The 21,636-nt window shown below is 44.0% G+C and overlaps 6 non-coding genes across 6 annotated transcripts; all 6 read left to right on the plus strand.

Annotated features, from left to right (window-relative positions):
• The first annotated feature begins 11,596 nt into the window (after positions 1-11,596).
• On the plus strand, positions 11,597-11,685 carry trnar-ucg (transfer RNA arginine (anticodon UCG)). Its single transcript is given in 2 exon segments — positions 11,597-11,633; positions 11,650-11,685. It is a non-coding gene; the product is annotated as a tRNA-Arg (tRNA).
• Positions 11,686-11,930: 245 nt separating this feature from the next.
• Positions 11,931-12,012, plus strand: trnas-gcu (transfer RNA serine (anticodon GCU)). Its single transcript has one exon. It is a non-coding gene; the product is annotated as a tRNA-Ser (tRNA).
• A 3,735-nt stretch (positions 12,013-15,747) lies between these two features.
• Positions 15,748-15,829, plus strand: trnas-gcu (transfer RNA serine (anticodon GCU)). Its single transcript has one exon. It is a non-coding gene; the product is annotated as a tRNA-Ser (tRNA).
• A 2,250-nt stretch (positions 15,830-18,079) lies between these two features.
• On the plus strand, positions 18,080-18,161 carry trnas-gcu (transfer RNA serine (anticodon GCU)). The gene has a single exon. It is a non-coding gene; the product is annotated as a tRNA-Ser (tRNA).
• A 1,924-nt stretch (positions 18,162-20,085) lies between these two features.
• Positions 20,086-20,174, plus strand: trnar-ucg (transfer RNA arginine (anticodon UCG)). Its single transcript is given in 2 exon segments — positions 20,086-20,122; positions 20,139-20,174. It is a non-coding gene; the product is annotated as a tRNA-Arg (tRNA).
• Positions 20,175-20,419: 245 nt separating this feature from the next.
• trnas-gcu (transfer RNA serine (anticodon GCU)) lies at positions 20,420-20,501 on the plus strand. The gene has a single exon. It is a non-coding gene; the product is annotated as a tRNA-Ser (tRNA).
• Positions 20,502-21,636: the final 1,135 nt, after the last annotated feature.

Consider the following 21,636-nt stretch of genomic DNA (forward strand, 5'->3'; position numbering starts at 1 on the left):
AGATGGTAAGAGTTTCTACAGGTATGTAAAAAGGAAAAGAGTGGCTAAAGTAAATGTTAGTCTCGTGGAGGATGAGACTGGGGCATTAATAATCGAGAACAGGGAAATGGCAGAGACTTTGAACACATATTTTGTTTCAGTTCTCACGGTAGAAGCCAGTAAAAACATCCAACTAGTGGATAATCCAAGGGCTATATGGAGGGAAGAACTTAATACTATCATTATCACTGATGAAGCAGTATGAGGTAAAATAATGGGACTAAAGGCGGACAAGTCCCCTGGACCTGATGGCTTATATACTATGGATGCATTGGTTGTATCCACCGGATATAAGGCATCAGGTCCAGGGGTCCTCTGGAGGACTTGCTTCCACTCCGAAAGTGAATTCTTTGATGGCTGAGCAGTCCGATACGAGAGCCACAGACCCTTTCACAGGTGGGACAGACATTCGTCAGGGGAAGGGGTCAGTCGGGCTGGTTTGCCGCACGCTCCTTCTGCTGCGTGCGCCTGGGCTCTTCATGCTCCTTGCATCGAGCCTCAAAGAGCTCAACGCCCTCCCGGATGGATTTTCTCCACCTCGGGCGATCTGCGGCCAGGCTCTCACAGCTGTCAGTGGAGATGTCGCACTTTCCCAGCGAGGCTTTGAGGGTGTCCTTATAACGTTTACGCTGTCCTCCTTTGGCTCGTTTACCATGAAGGAGTTCCGCATAAAGCATTGCTTATGGAATATCACATCTGGCATGCGTGCTATGTGGCCTGCCCAGCGAAGCTGATCGAGTGTGGTCAGTGCTTCAATACTGGAGATGTTACCCTGGTCGAGGACAAGGAGGTTGATGCGTCTGTCCTCCCAGGAGATTTGCAGGATCTTGCGGAGACATCGTTGGTGATATATCTCCAGCGACCTGAGGTGCCTTCAGCACATCGTCCATGCCTCAGACCCATACTGGAGGGCGGGTACTATTACAGCCCTGTAGACCATGAGTTACGTGCTAGATTTGAGGGCCTGGTCTTCAAACAGTCTTTTCCGCAGGCGGCCGAAGCCTGCACTGGAGCTTTGGAGGAGATGCTGAATCTCCACATCAATTTCTGCCTTTGTTGATAAGAGGCACCCCCTCATTTCCAATGGAATTCTTCCAGTCGCACAGCCTTCGTTCAATCAAAAAATATCTAGATTATGAATCAATTATTTATTTAATTAAAACAAATCATATTCAATTTTTTTTAAATAAAAATTAAATGTATTTATTTTCTTAAGTTGTTTAATATATATATATTTGTAAATTGGCTTTCAGTGGGCTGGTTTTATGTACCTCCCTCTTTCCTGCCTGTCTATCACCTGTGGCTTCAATAACCGTCTCTGTCCAGCGTGGTCCTGAGCCCCACTGCACAGTTGCCTTCAGGGATCAGAGAAATCTCACTTTATTCTTTTAAAAGAGAATTGCAGTCAGTCAAGGGTGATTCTGCATCTGGGTAAAAGGGATGTCCTTGCAGTCCCCGATCATTCTCTATCTGTTTAAAAGGGTTGGTTGTCAGTTCCGGTTCATAATCACTCCCTTTAAAACGGATTTTCTCATAAACCTGGGTCATCCTGTATAGTTTGAGAAGGAGTATGATTTCAGCTGCAATGACCGAATAGTTAAACTGTGGTGTTCCAATTTACATTGGGGTTGCCTGCGCCGGGTTTGCACACAGATCGCCGTGCATCTGTTCATAGAAACATAGAAACTTAGAAAATAGGTGCAGGAGCAGGCCATTCAGCCCTTCTAGCCTGCACCGCCATTCAATGAGTTCATGGCTGAACATGAAACTTCAGTACCCCCTTCCTGCTTTCTCGCCATAACCCTTGATCCCCCGAGTAGTAAGGACTTCATCTAACTCCCTTTTGAATATTATTAGTGAATTGGCCTCAACTACTTTCTGTGGTAGAGAATTCCACAGGTTCACCACTCTCTGGGTGAAGAAGTTTCTCCTCATCTCGGTCCTAAATGGCTTACCCCTTATCCTCAGACTGTGACCCCTGGTTCTGGACTTCGCCAACATTGGGAACATTCATTCTGCATCTAACCTGTCTAAACCCATCAGAATTTTAAACGTTTCTATGAGGTCCCCTCTCATTCTTCTGAACTCCAGTGAATACAAGCCCAGTTGATCCAATCTTTCTTGATAGGTCAGTCCCGCCATCCCGGGAATCAGTCTGGTGAACCTGCGCTGCACTCCCTCAATAGCAAGAATGTCCTTCCTCAAGTTAGGAGACCAAAACTGTACACAATAATCCAGGTGTGGCCTCACCAAGGCCCCGTACAACTGCAGCAACACCTCCCTGCCCCTGTATTCAACTCGAAATATGCTCATCTTTTCCAAAATCCACTCCTTGATTTTGCTCGCAATATAGACAACAACACATTGGATGCTGGTGGCAGCGGCCGCGTGGTCTAATGGATACGATATCTGACTTCGATTATAACTGCGAACTTATCAAAACATTGGAGATTCGTATCTTGTCGCGGTTAATTAACTCGTTGCGTGAAATTTTATATTTGTTGCGATTCTGCCGAAAAAACAACAGTCTCTTCGAGTCACTCACCTGAAGTGAAGGAAGGCTGTTTGCTTTAAGAATCTAATGGCACGTGTTCATCATTGCCGATCTGCATGCACGGGCAGAGCAAGCTGTGAAGTGGAATTTCTTGCACATTATTTCTGTTGGGTTGCAAAAAGCAGGAGATTAAAGGCTGACGCTGGGCTGAATAAAAGGCGAGGTGGCCGAGAAATTAAGACGATGGACTATTAATCAATTTTGTTCTGCACGCATGAGTTCGAATCCCATCCTCATCGCATTTGTGCTCAGCTTTGACTCTGCTGGTCACTTTGTCAATCACATTAACCTCATCGGCGAATTTCCCTTTCACTGACAAGAATGCTGCACTTTGATCATGTCATGTCTCAAATTAATAATATATTCGTCAAATGGATAACATTTGTCGGACTGCGGAGAGGGTGACTAATTCGATAGGTCTCTGAGTGACAGCACAAGCACGATGGACCTAACATCTTTTCTCACTACCGTCAGAATCTGAGAGCTGCACTCTTCACTGTCGGCGGCTCGTTGGTCTCGGGGTATGATTCTCGCTTAGGAATGATCACATTTGAAATGCGAGAGGTCTCGGGCCAAATCCTGAACGAGCGCCGCCATTTTTTATTCAAAGTTCCGCTCCTCACAGCCGCTTCACATGTGAGAAAGCAGATATATTTCACATTAAAACGTGTGATTTTGCGGCGATTGTTCGCACAGCGTCCAAATCCCAGAGCAAACTGAAACTCACACAACTGAGTAAAGTTAAAATATCTCAGAGGTACTCGGCTCTGTTACTCGTTGGATAACCGAAGCCTGTGTTTAGTTCCGGACAATACGTGATCAGTATATCTTCCTGTCTGTGCGCATCAGCTATCCTCAATGGGGAAACGCATACATTCAGCGTCAATCTCCACCTCTGCCCTGAATATGAAAGCGTCCTGTTTCTCCAGAGCTGAAAAGATGTGAGAAGCTGGCTTTTGAATTAGCCTCTTGGTTGCCGAATTCAGAGCCGACAGGAAATCAATCCGGGCTGGCCAAGCTTCCTGGTCTGATTAAAAGGCGGTGACACCCTATATTGCAAGCATGTTCTCGTCTTCTGGCCTCAACATTAGGTTCAACGTATCGGGTTATAAGCACCGCTCCCATTGTCTGGTAATGGTTCTGCTATTCCCACTAACACCTACTCTGGACCATCCTTTGTTACGTTATTGCCCGATTACCACCCACTTTGCCTTTCTCCATTGTGCCATGTAATATTTAATCACTCCTGCATTCCACTGTATCACAGACGTTCCCATTTGACCTTTCTCGCTGCGTATTATTTCCAGGCGCTATTTTTGTTGAAAAATCTGTAATCTTTAACTTTTTCCTAAAATATAGGAATGATTATCCGACAGAACGTGAAACCGGGTTCTTCATCCACAAAATCTGCACGACCTGCTGTGTTTGACATATTTATCTGTTTTTATTCATCCTGTTTCCGTGTCCCTTTTACGGGGATGTGCTGTCTGTCTGGGATCATTCTCTGTCTATTTAAAATGGTGTGCTATCAGCTCTGCATCATTCTGTATCTGTTTCAAAGCGATGTGCTGCCTGTCCCGGAGTTCAAATTTCAAATTTCAAAAACGGCCTTTAGAGGGTGCAGGAATTTTAGTTTGTTTGTGTGTTTGTGTAAGCCAGTGTGTGTGCAAATGTGCTGTGCGATTTTACTGTTATGTGAGAAAAATGCATTACATGCAGCTTGAAACCGTACTGATTTGATTGAACACTCTTTCGTGGACTCTCGGACGGTAGAAGAATCTGCTGTGGGATTTTGCTATTCCACATCTGAACGAGGGGAAAATACACATGTTAGAAATATAGCGATTTTATCGAGGGCTTACATGTGGGCTGTGTGATGTGATGACATCCTCCACCCTTATTTTTTAATTCAAATCAAATAAAATAAAATGAAGACAAGACGAGACAAGACATGACTGACTGACTGACTTTGTATATATATATATATATATATATATATATATTTATATCCATCTCCCAACTTTTTAACTTCCAAATTCAATGTACTTTTTCTGTTCCGCCTGCACCGGGCTCTATTACATTTGACCTCTTTCACAGCACAAGCAGCTGCTGTCAGATCCACCAGAAAGTCATACGCGACTTTAAAAGATCGCCTTTGTAGCCCACAGCTTCCCTCGTGTCTTGTCTTCCAGCATGGGCTTCCTGTGTTTGCGTATTTATTGACTGCACCTCCTCATTTCCAATCTAATTCTTCCAGTCACACAGCATTCGTTCAATCAAAAATATATGGATTATGAATCAATTATTTATTTATTTAAAACAAATCAAATTCAATTAAAAAAATAATTAAATGTATTTATTTTCTTAAAATGTTAAATATATCTATATTTAAAAATTGGCTTTCAGTCTGGGCTGATTTTACGTCCCTCCCTCCTTCCTGCCTGTCACTCACCTGTGGCTTCAATAACCGTCTCTGTCCCGCGTGCTCCTGAGCCCCACTACACAATTGCCTTCAGGGATGATAGAAATGTCACTTTATTCTTTTAAAAGGGACCTGCTGTCAGTCCAGGCTCATTCTGCATCTGAGTAAAAGGGATGTCCTTGCAGTCCGGGATCATTCTGTGTCTGTTTAAACGGGCTGGTTGTCAGTTCCGATTCATAATCTTTCCTTTTAAAACGGATTTTCTCATAAACCCGGGTCATCCTGTATAGTTTGAGAAGGAGTATGATTTCAGCTGCAATGACCGAATTGTTAAACTGTTGTGTTCCCACTTACATTGGGGTTGCCTGCGCCGGTGCACACCCAGATCGCAGTGCATCTGTTCATTTACTCGAAATATGCTCATCTTTTCCTGAATCAACTCCTTGATATTGCAGTTGCCCCGAATTTGCTCTCAATATAACCAACAACACAATGTACACTGACGGCAGAGGCCGCTTGGCCTAATGGTTAAGGCGTCTGACTTCGATTTATAACACAATCCTGCTTCGGTCAATTAGCTCGCTGCCAGAAAGGTTATATTCTTTGTTGTGATTCTGCCAAAAAAAAACAACCATCGCTTCCAGTCACTCAACTGAAGTAAAGGAAGGCTGTTTGCTTTATCAATCTCATGGCAAGTTTTCATCATTGTCGATCTGCATGCATGGGCAGAGCAAGCTGTGAAGTGAACTTTCTTGCACTTTATTTCTGTTTGGATACAAAAAGCAGGAGATTGAACGGCTGAGGCTGCGCTGAGTGAGAGATGAAATGGCCGAGAGGTTAAAGCGGTGGACTGTTAATCCACCATGCCCTGACACGGGTTTTTTCGAATCTCATCCTCGTCGGTGTTGTATTACAGCTTTGTCCCCCGCCTGGTCCTATTGTCAATCACATTTAACCTCATCGCCAAAATCCCCTTTCACTGACAAGGATGCTGTATTTGCTCATGTCATGTCTCAAATTAATAATATATTCGTCAAAAGGATAACATTTGCAGGACGATGGGGAGGTGGACTAATTAGATAGGTCTCTGAGGGACAGCACAAGTACGAGGGTCCTCATATCTTTTCTCACAACCGTCAGAATTTGAGAGCTACGCTCTTCACTGTGGCGGCTCGTTGGTCGAGGCGTACGATTCTCGCTTAGAGTTGCTCACATTTGAAATGCGACAGGTCTCAGGCCAAATCTCGGACGAGCCCCGCCATTTTTTACTCGACATGTGAGAAAACAGCCATATTTCATATTAAAATGTGTGATTTTGCGCGGATGTTCCCACAGCGTCCAAAACCCAGAGCAAAGTGAAACTCACCCAACTGAGTAAAGTTAAAGTATCTCAGACGTACTCGGCTCTGTGACTGGTTGGATAACGTAAACCCGTGTTTGGTTCCGGCCAATACTTGACCAGTGTGTCTTCCTCTCTGTACGCATAAGCTCACCTCACAGGGGATAAGCATACATTCAGCGTCAATCTCCACCAATGCCCTGAATATGAATGTGCCCTGTTTCTATAGAGCTGACAAGATGTGAGAAGCTGGCTTTTGAATTAGTCCATTGGCTACCGAATTCCAAGCGGAGAGGATATCAATCCGGGGTGTCCAAGCTGCCTGGTCTGATTAAAAGGCGGTGACACCTTTTATTGTCCGCATGTTACAGTCTTCTAACCTCAACATTAGGTTCAACGTATCGGATCATAAGTGCCGCTCCCATTGTCTGGTAATGGTTCTGCTATTCCCACTAACACCTCCTCTGGAACATCCTATGTTACGTTATTGCCCGATTACCACCCATATTTTGCCTTACTCCATTGTGCCATTTATTATTTAATCGCTCCTGCTTTCCACTGTATCACAGACGTTTCCATTTGACCTTTGTCGCTGCGTATATTTTTCCAGGTGCTATTTTAGTTGAAAAAATCTGTAATCTTGAAATTTTTCCTAAAATATAGGAATGATTATCCGACAGAACGTGAAACCGGGTTCTTCATTCACAGAATCTGCACGACCTGCTGAGTTTTACATATTTATCTGTTTTTATTCATTCTGTTTCATTGTCCCTTTTAAGGTAATGTGCTCTCTGTCCGTGAACATTCTCTATCTGATTAAAATGGTGTGCGCTCAGTCCCTCATCATTCTGTGTCTGTTTAAAAGCGATGTGCTTTCTGTCCCGGATTTAAAATTTCAAATTTCAAAAACTGCCTTTGGAGGGTGCAGGAATTTTAATTTGTGTGGTTGTTTGTGTAAGCCACACTGTGTGCAAACGTGTGTACGAACTTACTGTGCATTTCATGTCATGTGAGAAACATGCATTACTTGCAACTTGAAGCCATACTGATTTAATTGAACCCTCCTTCGTGGACTTTCTGGCGGTAGAATAATCTGCTGTGTGATTTTGCTATTCCACATCTGAAAGAAGGTAAAATACACAACTTAGAAATATAGTGATTTTAGCCAGGGCTTGCGTGTGAGCTGTGTGACATGATGATATCCTCCACCCGTATTTTGAAATTCAAATCAAATCAAATCAAGACAAGACAAGACATAACTCACTCACAGACTGTGTGTATACATGTATATATATATATGTATACATGAATGCAATCTGAACTTTTTAACTTTCACAATAAAAGTGCTTTTTCTGTTCTGTCTGCATTGGCTCTATTACATTTGACCTCTTTCAACAGCACAAGCAGCTGCTGTCAGATCCAGCTGAAAGACACACGCGACTTCAAAAGATCGCCTTTGGAGCCCACATCTTCCATCGTGGCTTGTCTTCCACCATGGGCTTACGGCGTTCGGGTATTTATTGACTGCACCCCTCATCTCCAATGAAATTCTTCTCACCACACAGCCTTCGTTCTATCAGAAAATATATCCAGATAACGATTCATTTATTTATTTATTTCAAACAAATCAAATTCAATTAGTGTAAAATAAAATTTAAATGGATTAATTTTCTTAAAATGTCAAATATATATATGTTTGAGTGTGGGCTGGTTTTACGTCCCTCCCTCCTTCCTGCCAGTCGATCACCTGTGGCTCCAATAACCGTCTCTGCCCCGCGTGTTCCTGAGCCCCACTGCACAATTTCCTTCTGGGATGATAGAAATCTCACTTTATTCTTTTAAAAGGGAACTGCTGTCAGTCAAGGCTCATTCTGCTTCTGGGTAAAAGGGATGTCCTTGCTGTCCCGGATCATTCTGTGTCTGTTTAAACGGGCTGGTTGTCAGTTCCGGTTCATAATTGTTCCCTTATTCTCATAAACACGGGTCATCCTGTATTGTTTGAGAAGGAGTATGATTTTAGCTTCAATGACCGAATTGTTAAACTGTTGTGTTCCAATTTATATTGGGGCTGCCTGCGCCGGTGCGCACCCAGATCGCAGTGCATCTGTTCATTCACTCGAAATATGCTCATCTTTTCGTCAATCCACTCCTTGATGTTGCAGTTGTCCCGAATTTTCTCCCAATATACACAACAACACAATGCACCTTGTTCGCAGCGGTCGCGTGGCCTGAAGGATAAGGCGTCTGTCTTCGATGAAAACCGCGAAATTATCAGAAGAGTGCTGCCACGGTCAACTTAGCTCATGCGTGAAATGTTTGATTCTTTGTTTTGATACTGCCGACAAAGCAACCAACTCGTCCAGTCACTCACCTGAAGTAAAGGAAGGCTGTTTGCTTAAAGAAGCTCATGGCAAGATTTCATCATTGTCGATCTGCATGCTCGGGCAGAGAAAGCTCTGAAGTGGACATTCTTGCACCTTATTTCTGGTAGGATACAAAAAGCAGGAGAATGAATGGCTGACGATGTATTAAGGCAGGGACGAGGTGGCCGAGAGGTTAAGGCGATGGACTCGTCGTCGTTGGCTTACAGCTTGACCACGTTTTGACATTCACATTTAACCTCATCGCAAAATTCCCCTTTTACTTACAGGGATGCTGTACTTTCCTCATGTCATGTCTCAAATTAATAATATATTCATCAGAAGGAGAACAGTTTCAGTACAATGGCGAAGGGCACTAATTAGATAGGTATCTGAGAGACAGCACATGCACGATGGGCCATAATATCATTTCTCACCACCGTCAGAATCTGAGAGCTGCGCTTTTCACTGTCGGCGGCTCGTTGGTCCACGATTATGATTCTCCCTTCGGAATGATCACATTTGAAATGCGAGAGTTCACGGGCCAAATCCCGGACGAGCCCCGCCATGTTTTACTCAAAGTTCCGCTTCTAACAGCCGATCGACATGTGAGAAAACAGACGTATTTCACGTTAAAACGTGTGATTTTACGCCGATGTTCCCTTACCATCCAAATCCCAGAGCAAAGTGAAACCAGCCATACTGAGTAAAGTTAAAATATCTCAGAGGTACTCGGCTCTGTGACTCGTTGGATAACCTAAAGACTTGTTTGGTTTTTGCCGATACTTGATCAGTATATCTTCCTGTCTGTACGCATAAGTTCACCTCAATTGGGAAAAGCATTCATTCAGCGTCCATCTCCACCTCTGCCCTGAATAAGTGTGCGTCCTGTTTCTCGAGAGCTGAAAAGATGAGAGAAGCTGTCTTTTGAATTCGTCCCTTGGCTGCCGAATTAAAAGCGGACAGGAAATCAATCCGGGCTCGAAAAGCTGCCTGGTCTGATTAAAAGGCGTTGATACCCTCTATTGTAGGCATGTTCTCGTCTTCTGGCCTCAACATTAGGTTCAACGTATCGGATGATAAGCACCGCTCCCATTGTCTGGTAATTGTTCTGCTATTCCCACAAACACCTCCTCTGGACCATCCTTTGTTACGTTGTTGCCCGATTACCACCTACTTTGCCTTTCTCCATTGTGCCATGTATTATTTAATCACTCATGCGTTCCGCTATTTCACAGACGTTCCCATTTGACCTTTCTCGCTGCGTATTTTTTCCAGGCGCTATTCTTGTTGAAAACATCTGTAATCTTTAACTTTTTCCTGAAATATCGGAATGATTATCCGACAGAACGTGAAACCGGATTCTTCCTCCACAAAATCTGCACGACCTGCCGAGGTTTACATATTTATCTGTTTTTATTCATTCTATTTCCGTGTCCCTTTTAAGGGGATTTGCTGTCTTTCCGAGATCATTCTCTGTCTCTTTAAAACGGTGTGCTATCAGACCCTCATCATTCTGTGTCTGTTTAAAAGGGATGTGCTGTCTGTCCCGGGTTTCCAATTTCAAATTTCAAAACCTGCCTTTGGAGGTTAAGGAATTTTAGTTTTTTGTGTTTTTGTGTAAGCTAGAGAGTGTGCAAACGTGCTGTGAGATCTTACTGTCATGTGAGAAAAATGCATTACATGCAACTTGAAACCGTACTGATTTGATTGAACACTCCTTCGTGGACGCTCTGACGGTAGAAAAATCTGCTGTGGGATTTTGCTATTCCACATCTGAAAGAAGTGAATATACACAAGTTAGAAATATAGCGATTTTAGGCAGGGCTTGCGTGTGGGCTGTTTGACATGACGACATCCTCCATCCTTATTTGCAAATTCAAATCAAATCAAACCAAATACAAGACATGACTGACTGACTGACTTTGTTTATACATATATATACATATGTGTATATTTATATATAATCCCAAATTTTTTACTTCCAAAATAAATATGCTTTTTCTGTTCTGCCTGCGCTGGGCCCTCTTACATTTGACCTCTTTCGCAGCACAAGCAGCTGCTGTCAGATCCAGCGGAAAGACACACTCGACTTTAAAAGATCGCCCTTGTCGCCCACATCTTCCCTCATGGCTTGTCTTCCACCTTGGGCTTACTGTGTTTGGGAAGTTATTGACTGCACCTATCATTTCCAATGGAATTCTTATCGTTACACAGCCTTCGTTCAATTAAAAAATACATAGATTAAGAATCAATTATTTATTTCATTAAACCAACTCAAATTTCAATTTTTTTTTAATACAATTTAAATGCATTTATTTTCTTAAAATGTTAAATATTTATATATTTCAGACTGGGCTGGTTTTACATCCCTCCCTCCTTCCTTGCTGCCTGTCTATCACCTGTGGCTTCAATAACCGTCTATGCGCCGCGTGGTCCTGAGCCCCACTGCACAATTGCCTTCAGGGATGAACGAAATCTCACTTTACTCTTTTAAAAGGGAATTGCTGTCAGTCAAGGTTCATTCTGCATCTGGGTAAAAGGGATGTCCTTGCAATCCCGGATCATTCTGTCTCTGTTTAAATGGGCTGGTTGTCAGTTCCGGTTCATAATCATGCCCTTTAAAACGGATTTTCTCGGAAACCCGGGTCATCCTGTATTGTTTGAGAAGGATTATGATTTCAGCTGCAATGACCGAATTGTTAAACTATAGTGTTCCAATTTACATTCGGGTTGCCTGCGCTGATGCCCACCCAGATCGCAGTGCATCTGTTCATTCACTCGAAATATGCTCATCTTTTCCTCAATCCACTCCTTGATATTGCAGTTGCCCCGAATTTGCTCGCAATATACACAACAACACAATGAATGGTGCTGGCAGCGGCCGCGTGGCCTAATGGACAAGGCGTCTGACTTCGATCACAACCGCAAAGTTATCAGAAGATTGCAGGTTCGAATCCTGCCGTGGTCAACTTAGCTCGCTACCTGAAATTTTATATTCTTTGTTGTGATTCTGCCGAGAAACCAACCATCTCTTCCAGTCACTCACTTGAAGTGAAGGAAGGCTGTTTGCTTCAAGAATCTCATGGCAAGTTTTCATCATTCTCAATCTGCATGCACGGGCAGAGCAAGCTGTGAAGTGGACTTTCTTGCACATTATTTCTGTTTGGATACAAAAAGCAGGAGATTGAATGGCTGACGCCGTCTTATAGAAGAGACTAGGTGGCCGAGAGGTTAAGGCGATGGACTGCTAATCCATTGTGCTCTGCACACATGGGTTCGAATCCCATTCTCGTCGTCGTAGGCTTGCAGCTTAACCACTTTTTGACATTCACATTTAACCTCATAGCCAAATTCCCCTTTTACTCACAGGGATGCTGTACTTTCCTCATGTCATGTCTCAAATTAATAATATATTCGTCAAAAGGAGAACAGTTGCAGTACAATGGCGAGGGGCACTAATTAGATAGGTATCTGAGAGACAGCACATGCACGTTGGGCCATAATATCCTTTCTCACCACCTTCAGAATCTGAGAGCTGCGCTTTTCACTGTCGGCAGCTCCTTGGTCCACGGTTATGATTCTCCCTTCAGAATGATCACATTTGAAATTCGAGAGGTCGCGGACCAAATCCCGGACGAGCCCCGCCATGTTTTACTCAAATTTCCACTTTTAACAGCCGCTCGAGATGTGAGAAAACCGACATATTTCACGTTAAAACGTGTGATTTTACGCCGATGTTCCCTTAGCATCCAAATCCCAGAGCAAAGTGAAACCCGCCAAACTGAGTAAAGTTAAAATATCTCAGAGTTACTCGGCTCTGTGACTCGTTGGATAATCTGAAGCCTTGTTTGGTACCGGCCGATACTTGATCAGTATATCTTCCTGTCTGTACGCATTAGTTCACCTCAACTGGGATAAGCATACATTCAGCGTCAATCTCCACCTCTGCCCTGAAGCAATACGGTGGAGGAGGATTTCCTGTACTGCATAAGGGATGGTTTTTTAGACCAATATGTCGAGGAACCAACGAGGCGGGAGGCCATCTTAGACTGGGTGTTGTGAAATGAGACAAGATTAATTAGCAATCTTGTTTTGCGAGGCCCCTTGGGGAAGAGTGACCATAATATGGTGGAATTCTGCATTAGGTTGGAGAATGAAACAGTTAATTCACAGACCATGGTCCAGAACTTGAAGAAGGGTAACTTTGAAGGTATGAGGCGTGAATTGGCTAGGATAGATTGGGGAATTATACTGAAGGGGTTGACTGTGGATGGGCAATGGCAGACATTTAGAGACTGCATGGATGAACTATAAAAATTGTACATTCCTGTCTGGCGGAAAAATTAAAAATGGAATGTGGCTCAACCGTGGCGATCAAGGGAAATCAGGGATAGCATTATAGCCAAGGAAGTGGCATACAAATTGACCAGAAATAGCAGCGAACCCGGGGACTGGGAGCAATTTAGAATGAAGCAGAGGAGGACAAAGGGTTTGATTAGGGCAGGGAAAATGGAGTACGAGAAGAAGCTTGCAGGGAACATTAAGACGGTTTGCAAAAGTTTCTATAGATATGTAAAGATAAAAAGGTTAGTAAAGACAAACGTAGGTCCCCTGCAGTCAGAATCAGGGGAAGTCATAACGGGGAACAAAGAAATGGCGGACCAATGGAACAAGTACTTTGGTTCGGTTTTCACTGAGCAGGACACAAACAACCTTCTGGATATAAAAGGGGTCGGAGGGTCTAGTAAGGAGGAGTAACTGAGGGAAATCCTTATTAGTCTGGAAATTGTGTTGGGGAAATTGTTGGGATTGAAGGCCGATAAATCCCCAGGGCCTGATGGACTGCATCCCGGAGTACTTCAGGAGGTGGCCTTGGAAATAGTGGATGCATTGACAGTCATTTTCAAACATTCCATTGACTCTGGGTCAGTGCCTATGGAGTGGAGGGTAGCCAATGTAACCCCACCTTTTAAAAAAGGAGGGAGAGAGAAAACAAGGAATTATAGACCGGTCAGCCTGACATCGGTAGTGGGTAAAATGATGGAATCAATTATGAAGGATGTCATAGCAGTGCATTTGGAAACAGGTAATATGATAGGTCCAAGTCAGCATGGGTTTGTGAAAGGGAAATCATGCTTGACAAATCTTCTGCAATTCTTTGAGGATGTTTCCAGTAGAGTGGACAAGGGAGAACCAGTTGATGTGGTATATTTCGACTTTCAGAAGGCTTTCGACAAGGTCCCACACAAGAGATTAATGTGCAAAGTTAAAGCACATGGGATTGGGGGTAGTGTGCTGACATGGATTGAGAACGGGTTGTCAGACAGGAAGCAAAGAGTAGGAGTAAATGGGGACTTTTCAGAATGGCAGGCAGTGACTAGTGGGGTACCGCAAGGTTCTGTGCTGGGGCCCAAGCTGTTTACATTGTACATTAATGATGTAGACGAGGGGATTAAATGTAGTATCTCCAAATTTGCGGATGACACTAAGTTGGGTGGCAGTGTGAGCTGCGAGGAGGATGCTATGAGGCTGCAGAGTGACTTGGATAGGTTAGGTGAGTGCGCAAATGCATGGCAGATGAAGTATAATGTGGATAAATGTGAGGTTATCCACCTTGGTGGTAAAAACAGAGAGACAGACTATTATCCGAATGGTGACAGATTTGGAAAAGTGGAGGTGCAAAGAGAACTGGTTGTCATGGTACATCAGTCATTGAACGTTGGCATGCAGGTACAGCAGGCGATTAAGAAAGCAAATGGCATGTTGGCCTTCATCGCAAGGGGATTTGAGTACAGGGGCAGGGAGGTGTTGCTACAATTGTACAGGGCCTTGGTGAGGCCACACCTGGAGTATTGTGTAAAGTTTTGGTCTCCTAACCTGAGGAAGGACATTCTTGCTATTGAGGGAGTGCAGCGAAGGTTCACCAGACTGATTCCCGGGATGGCGGGACTGACCTATCAAGAAAGACTGGATCAACTGAGCTTGTATTCACTGGAGTTCAGAAGAATGAGAGGGGACCTCATAGAAATGTTTAAAATTCTGACGGGGTGAGACAGGTTAGATGCAGGAAGAATGTTCCCAATGTTGGGTAAGTCGAGAACCAGGGGACACAGTCTAAGGATAAGGGGGAAGCCATTTAGGACCGAGATGAGGAGGAATTTCTTCACCCAGAGAGTGGTGAACCTGTGGAATTCTCTACCACAGAAAGTTGTTGAGGCCAATTCAATAAATATATTCAAAAAGGAGTTAGATGAAATCCTGACCACTAGGGGAATCAAGGGGTATGGTGAGAAAGCAGGGATGGGGTACTGAAGTTGCATGTTTCAGCCATGAACTCATTGAATTGCGCTGCAGGCTAGAAGATCCGAATGGCCAATACCTGCACCTATTTTCTATGTTTCTATGAGTGCGTCCTGTTTCTCTAGAGCTGAAAAGATGAGAGAAGCTGCTTTTTGAATTCGTCCCTTGGCTGCCGAATTAAAAGCGGACAGGAAATCAATCTGGGCTGGCAAAGCTGCCTGGTCTGATTAAAAGACGGTGACACCCTATATTGTAGGCATGTTCTCGTCTTCTGGCCTCAAAATTTGGTTCAACGTATCGGATGATAGGCACCGCTCCCATTGTCTGGTAATGGTTCTGCTATTCCCACTAAGACCTCCTCTGCACCATCCTTTGTTACGTTATTGCCCGATTCCGACCCACTTTGCCTTTCTCCATTGTGCCATGTATTATTTAATCACTGCAAAGTTATCAAAAGATTGCAGGTTCGAGTCCTGCCGCGTTCAACTTAGCTCGCTCCGAGAAATTTAATATTCTTTGTTGTGGTTCTGCCGAGAAACCAACCATCTCTTCCAGTCACTCACCTGAAGTGAAGGAAGGCTGTTTGCTTCAAGAATCTCATGGCAAGTTTTCATCATTGTCGATCTGAATGCACGGGCAGAGCAAGCTGTGAAGTGGACTTTCTTGCACATTATTTCTGTTTGGATACAAAAAGCAGGAGATTTAATGGCTGACGACGTCTTATAAAAGAGACCAGGTGGCCGACAGGTTAAGGCGTTGGACTGCTAATCCATTGTGCTCTGCACGCATGGGTTCGAATCCCATTCTCGTCGTCGTTGGCTTGCAGCTTAACCACTTTTGACATTCACATTTCACCACATCGCCAAATTCCCCTTTTACTAACAGGGATGCAGTACTTTCCTCATGTCATATCTCAAATTAATAATATATTCGTCAAAAGGAGAACAGTTGCAGTACAATGGCCAGGGGCACTAATTAGATGAGAGATAGCTCATGCACGATGGGCCATAATATCATTTCTCACCACCGTCAGAATCTGAGAAGTGCGCTTTTCACTGTCGGCGGCTCGTTGGTCCACGGTTATGATTCTCCCTTCGGAATGATCACATTTGAAATGCGAGAGCTCACGGGCCAGATCCCGGACGAGCCCCGCCATGTTTTACTCAAAGTTCCGCTTCTAACAGCCGCTCGACATGTGAGAAAACAGACGTATTTCACGTTAAAACGTGTGATTTTACGCCGATGTTCCCTTAGCATCCAAATCCCAGAGCAAAGTAAAACCCGCCAAACTGAGTAAAGTTAAAATATCTCACAGGGACTCGGCTCTGTGACTCGTTGGATAACCTAAAACCTTGTTTGGTTCCGGCCGATACTTGATCAGTATATCTTCCTGTCTGTTCGCATAAGTTCACCTCAATTTGGAGAAGCATACATTCAGCGTCAATCTCCACATCTGCCCTGAATATGAGTGCGTCCTGTTTCTCGAGAGCTGAAAAGATGAGAGAAGCTGCCTTTTAAATTCGTCCCTTGGATGCAGAATTCAAAGCGGACAGGAAATCAATCCGGGCTGGCAAAGCTGCCTGGTCTGATTAAAAGGCGGTGACACCCTATATTGTAAGCATGTTCTCGTCTTCTGGCCTCAACATTAGGTTCAACGTATCGGATGATAAGCACCGATCCCATTGTCTGGTAATGGTTCTGCTGTTCCCACTAACACCTCCTCTGGACCATCCTTTGTTACGTTATTGCCCGATTACCACACACTTTGCCTTTCTCCATTGTGCCATGTATTATTTAATCACTCCTGCGATCCGCTGTATCACAGACGTTCCCACTTGACCTTTCTCGCTGCGTATTTTTGCCAGGCGCTATTCTTGTTGAAAATATCTGTAATCTTTAACTTTTTCCTGAAATATCGGAATGATTATCCGACAGAACGTGAAAACAGATTCTTCATCCACAAAATCTGCACGACATGCCGAGTTTTACATATTTATCTGTTTTTATTCATTCTATTTCCGGGTCCCTTTTACGTGGATTTGCTGTCTGTCCGAGATCATTCTCTGTCTCTGTAAAATGGTGTGCGATCAGACCCTCATCATTCTGTGTGAGTTGAAAAGGGATGTGCTGTCTGTCCCGGATTTCCAATTTCAAATTTCAAAACTTGCCTTTGGAGGTTAAGGAATTTTAGTTTGTTTGTGTGTTTCAGACTGGGCTGGTTTTACGTCCCTCCCTCCTTGTCTATCACCTGTGGCTTCAATAACAGTCTCTGCGCCGCGTGGTCCTGAGCCCCACTGCACAATTGCCTTCAGGGATGAACAAAATCTCACTTTATTCTTTTAAAAGGGAACTGCTGTCAGTCAAGGTCCATTCTGCATCTGGGTAAAAGGGATGTCCTTGCAATCCCGGATCATTCTGTGTCTGTTTAAATGGGCTGGTTGTCAGTTCCGGTTCATAATCTTTCCCTTTAAAACGGATTTTCTCGGAAACCCGAGTCATCCTGTATTCTTTGAGAAGGTTTATGATTTCAGCTGCAATGACCGAATTGTTAAATTATAGTGTTCCAATTTACATTGGGGTTGCCTGCGCCGGTGCGCACCCAGATCGCAGTGCATCTGTTCATTCACTCGAAATATGCTCATCATTTCCTAAATCCACTCCTTGATATTGCAGTTGCCCCTAATTTTCTCGCAATATACACAACAACACACTGAATGCTGCTGGCAGCTGCCGCGTGGCCTAATGGATAAGGCGTCTGATTTCGATGATAAACGCAAAGTTCTCGGAAAATTGCAGGTTCGAGTCCTGCAGCGGTCATCTTAGCTCGCTACGTGAAATTTTATATTCTTTGTTGTGATTCTGCCGAGAAACCAACCATAGCTTCCAGTCAGTCACCTGAAGTGAAGGAAGGCTGTTTGCTTCAAGAACCTCATGGCAAGTTTTCATCATTCTCAATCTGCATGCACCGTCAGAGCAAGCTGTGAAGTGGACTTTCTTGCACATTATTTCTGTTTGGATACAAAAAGCAGGAGATTGAATGGCTGACGACGTCTTATAGAAGAGACGAGCTGGCCGAGAGGTTAAGGCGATGGACTGCTAATTTATTGTGCTCTGCACGCATGGGTTCGAATCCCATTCTCGTCGTCGTTGGCTTGCAGCTTAACGACCTTTTGACATTCACATTTAACCTCATCGCCAATCTCCCCTTTCACTTCCAGGGATGCTGTACTTTCCTCATGTCATGTCTCAAATTAATAATATATTCGTCAAAAGGATAACATTTGCAGTACAATGGCGACGGGCACTAATTAGATAGGTATCTGAGAGACAGCACATGCACGATGGGCAATAAATCATTTCTCACTACCGTCAGAATCTGAGAGCTGCGCTTTTCACTGTCGGCGGCTCGTTGCTCCACGGTTATGATTCTCCCTTCGGAATGATCACATTTGAAATGCGAGAGCTCAAGGACCAAATCCTGGACGAGCCCCGCCATGTTTTACTCAAAGTTCCGCTTCTAACATCCGCTCGACATGTGAGAAAACAGACGTATTTCACGTTAAAACGTGTGATTTTACGCCGATGTTCCCTTAGCATCCAAATCGCAGAGCAAAGTGAAACCCGCCAAACTGAGTAAAGTTAAAATATCTCACAGGTACTCGGCTCTGTGACTCGTTGGATAACCTAAAACCTTGTTTGGTTCCGGCCGTTACTTGATCAGTATATCTTCCTGTCTGTTCGCATAAGTCCACATCAATTTGGATAAGCATACATTCAGCGTCAATCTCCACCTCTGCCCTAAATATGAGTGCGTCCTGTTTCTCCAGAGCTGAAAAGATGAGAGAAGCTGCCTTTTAAATTCGTCCCTTGGATGCCGAATTCAAAACGGACAGGAAATCAATCCGGGCTGGCAAAGCTGCCTGGTCTGATTAAAAGGCGGTGACACCCTATATTGTAAGCATGATCTCGTCTTCTGGCCTCAACATTAGGTTCAACGTATCGGATGATAAGCACCGCTCCCATTGTCTGGTAATGGTTCTGCTGTTCCCACTAACACCTCCTCTGGACCATCCTTTGTTACGTTATTGCCCGATTACCACCCACTTTGCCTTTCTCCATTGTGCCATGTATTATTTAATCACTCCTGCGTTCCGCTGTATCACAGACGTACCCACTTGACCTTTCTCGCTGCGTATTTTTTGCAGGCGCTATTCTTGTTGAAAACATCTGTAATCTTAAACTTTTTCCTGAAATATCGGAATGATTATCCGACAGAACGTGAAACCGGATTCTTCCTCCACAAAATCTGCACGACCTGCCGAGTTTTACATATTTATCTGTTTTTATTCATTCTATTTCCGTGTCCCTTTTACGTGGATTTGCTGTCTGTCCGAGATCATTCTCTGTCTCTGTAAAATGGTGTGCGATCAGACCCTCATCATTCTGTGTGTGTTGAAAAGGAATGTGCTGTCTGTCCCGGATTTCCAATTTCAAATTTCAAAACTTGCCTTTGGAGGTTAAGGAATTTTAGTTTGTTTGTGTGTTTCAGACTGGGCTGGTTTTACGTCCCTCCCTCCTTGTCTGTCACCTGTGGCTTCAATAACCGTCTCTGCGCCGCGTGGTCCTGAGCCCCACTGCACAATTGCCTTCAGGGATGAACGAAATCTCACTTTATTCTTTTCAAAGTGAACTGCTGTCAGTCAAGGTTCATTCTGCATCTGGGTAAAAGGGATGTCCTTGAAATCCCGGATCATTCTGTGTCTGTTTAAATGGGATGGTTGTAAGTTCCGGTTCATAATCTTTCCCTTTAAAACGGATTTTCTCGGAAACCCGGGTCATCCTGTATTCTTTGAGAAGGATTATAATTTCAGCTGCAATGACCGAATTGTTAAACTATAGTGTTCCAATTTACATTGGGGTTGCCTGCGCCGGTGCGCAGTCAGATCGCAGTGCATCTGTTCATTCACTCGAAATATGCTCATCTTTTCCTAAATCCACTCCTTGATATTGCAGTGGCCCGGAATTTGCTCGCAATATACACAACAACACAATGAATGGTGATGGCAGCGGCCGCGTGGCCTAATGGATAAGGCGTCTGACTTCGATGACAATTGCAAGGTTATCAGAAGATTGCAGGTTCGAGTCCTGCCGCGGTCAACTTAGCTCGCTACGTGAAATTTTATATTCTTTGTTGTGATTCTGCTGAGAAACCAACCATCTCTTCCAGTCACTCACCTGAAATGAAGGAAGGCTGTTTGCTTCAAGAATCTCATGGCAAGTTTTCATCATTCTCAATCTGCATGCACGGGCAGAGGAAGCTGTGAAGTGGACTTTCTTGCACATTATTTCTGTTTGGATACAAAAATCAGGAGATTGAATGGCTGACGATATCTTATAGCAGAGACGAGGTGGCCGAGAGGTTAAGGCGATGGACTGCTAATCTATTGTGCTCTGCACGCATGGGTTCGAATCCCATTCTCGTCGTCGTTGGCTTGCAGCTTAACCACTTGTTGACATTCACATTTAACCTCATCGCCAAATTCCCCTTTTACTTACAGGGATGCTGTACTTTCCTCATGTCATGTCTCAAATTAATAATATATTCGTCAAAAGGAGAACAGTTGCAGTACAATGGCGAGGGACACTAATTAGATAGGTATCTGAGAGACAGCACATGAACGATGGGCCATAATATCATTTCTCACCACCGTCAGAATCTGAGAGCTGCGCTTTTCACTGTCGGCGGCTCGTTGGTCCACGGTTATGATTCTCCCTTCAGAATGATCACATTTGAAATGCGAGAGCTCACGGGCCAGATCCCGGACGAGCCCCGCCATGTTTTACTCAAAGTTCCGCTTCTAACAGCCGCTCGACATGTGAGAAAACAGACGTATTTCACGTTAAAACGTGTGATTTTACGCCGATGTTCCCTAAGCATCCAAATCCCAGAGCAAAGTGAAACCCGCCAAACTGAGTAAAGTTAAAATATCTCACAGGGACTCGGCTCTGTGACTCGTTGGATAACCTAAAACCTTGTTTGGTTCCGGCCGATACTTGATCAGTATATCTTCCTGTCTGTTCGCATAAGTTCACCTCAATTTGGATAAGCATACATTCAGCGTCAATCTCCACATCTGCCCTGAATATGAGTGCGTCCTGTTTCTCGAGAGCTGAAAAGATGAGAGAAGCTGCCTTTTGAATTCGTCCCTTGGCTTCCGAATTCAAAGCGGACAGGAAATCAATCTGGGCTGGCAAAGCTGCCTGGTCTGATTAAAAGGCGGTGACACCCTATATTGTAAGCATGTTCTCGTCTTCTGGTCTCAACATTAGGTTCAACGTATCGGATGATAAGCACCGCTCCCATTGTCTGGTAATGGTTCTGCTGTTCCCACTAACACCTCCTCTGGACCATCCTTTGTTACGTCATTGCACGATTACCACACACTTTGCCTTTCTCCATTGTGCCATGTATTATTTAATCACTCCTGCGATCCGCTGTATCACAGACGTTCCCACTTGACCTTTCTCGCTGCGTATTTTTTCCAGGCGCTATTCTTGTTGAAAATATCTGTAATCTTTAACTTTTTCCTGAAATATCGGAATGATTATCCGACAGAAC

This window comes from Pristiophorus japonicus, unplaced genomic scaffold (assembly GCF_044704955.1).
Source record: "Pristiophorus japonicus isolate sPriJap1 unplaced genomic scaffold, sPriJap1.hap1 HAP1_SCAFFOLD_210, whole genome shotgun sequence".
NCBI classification, from domain to species: Eukaryota; Metazoa; Chordata; class Chondrichthyes; family Pristiophoridae; genus Pristiophorus; species Pristiophorus japonicus.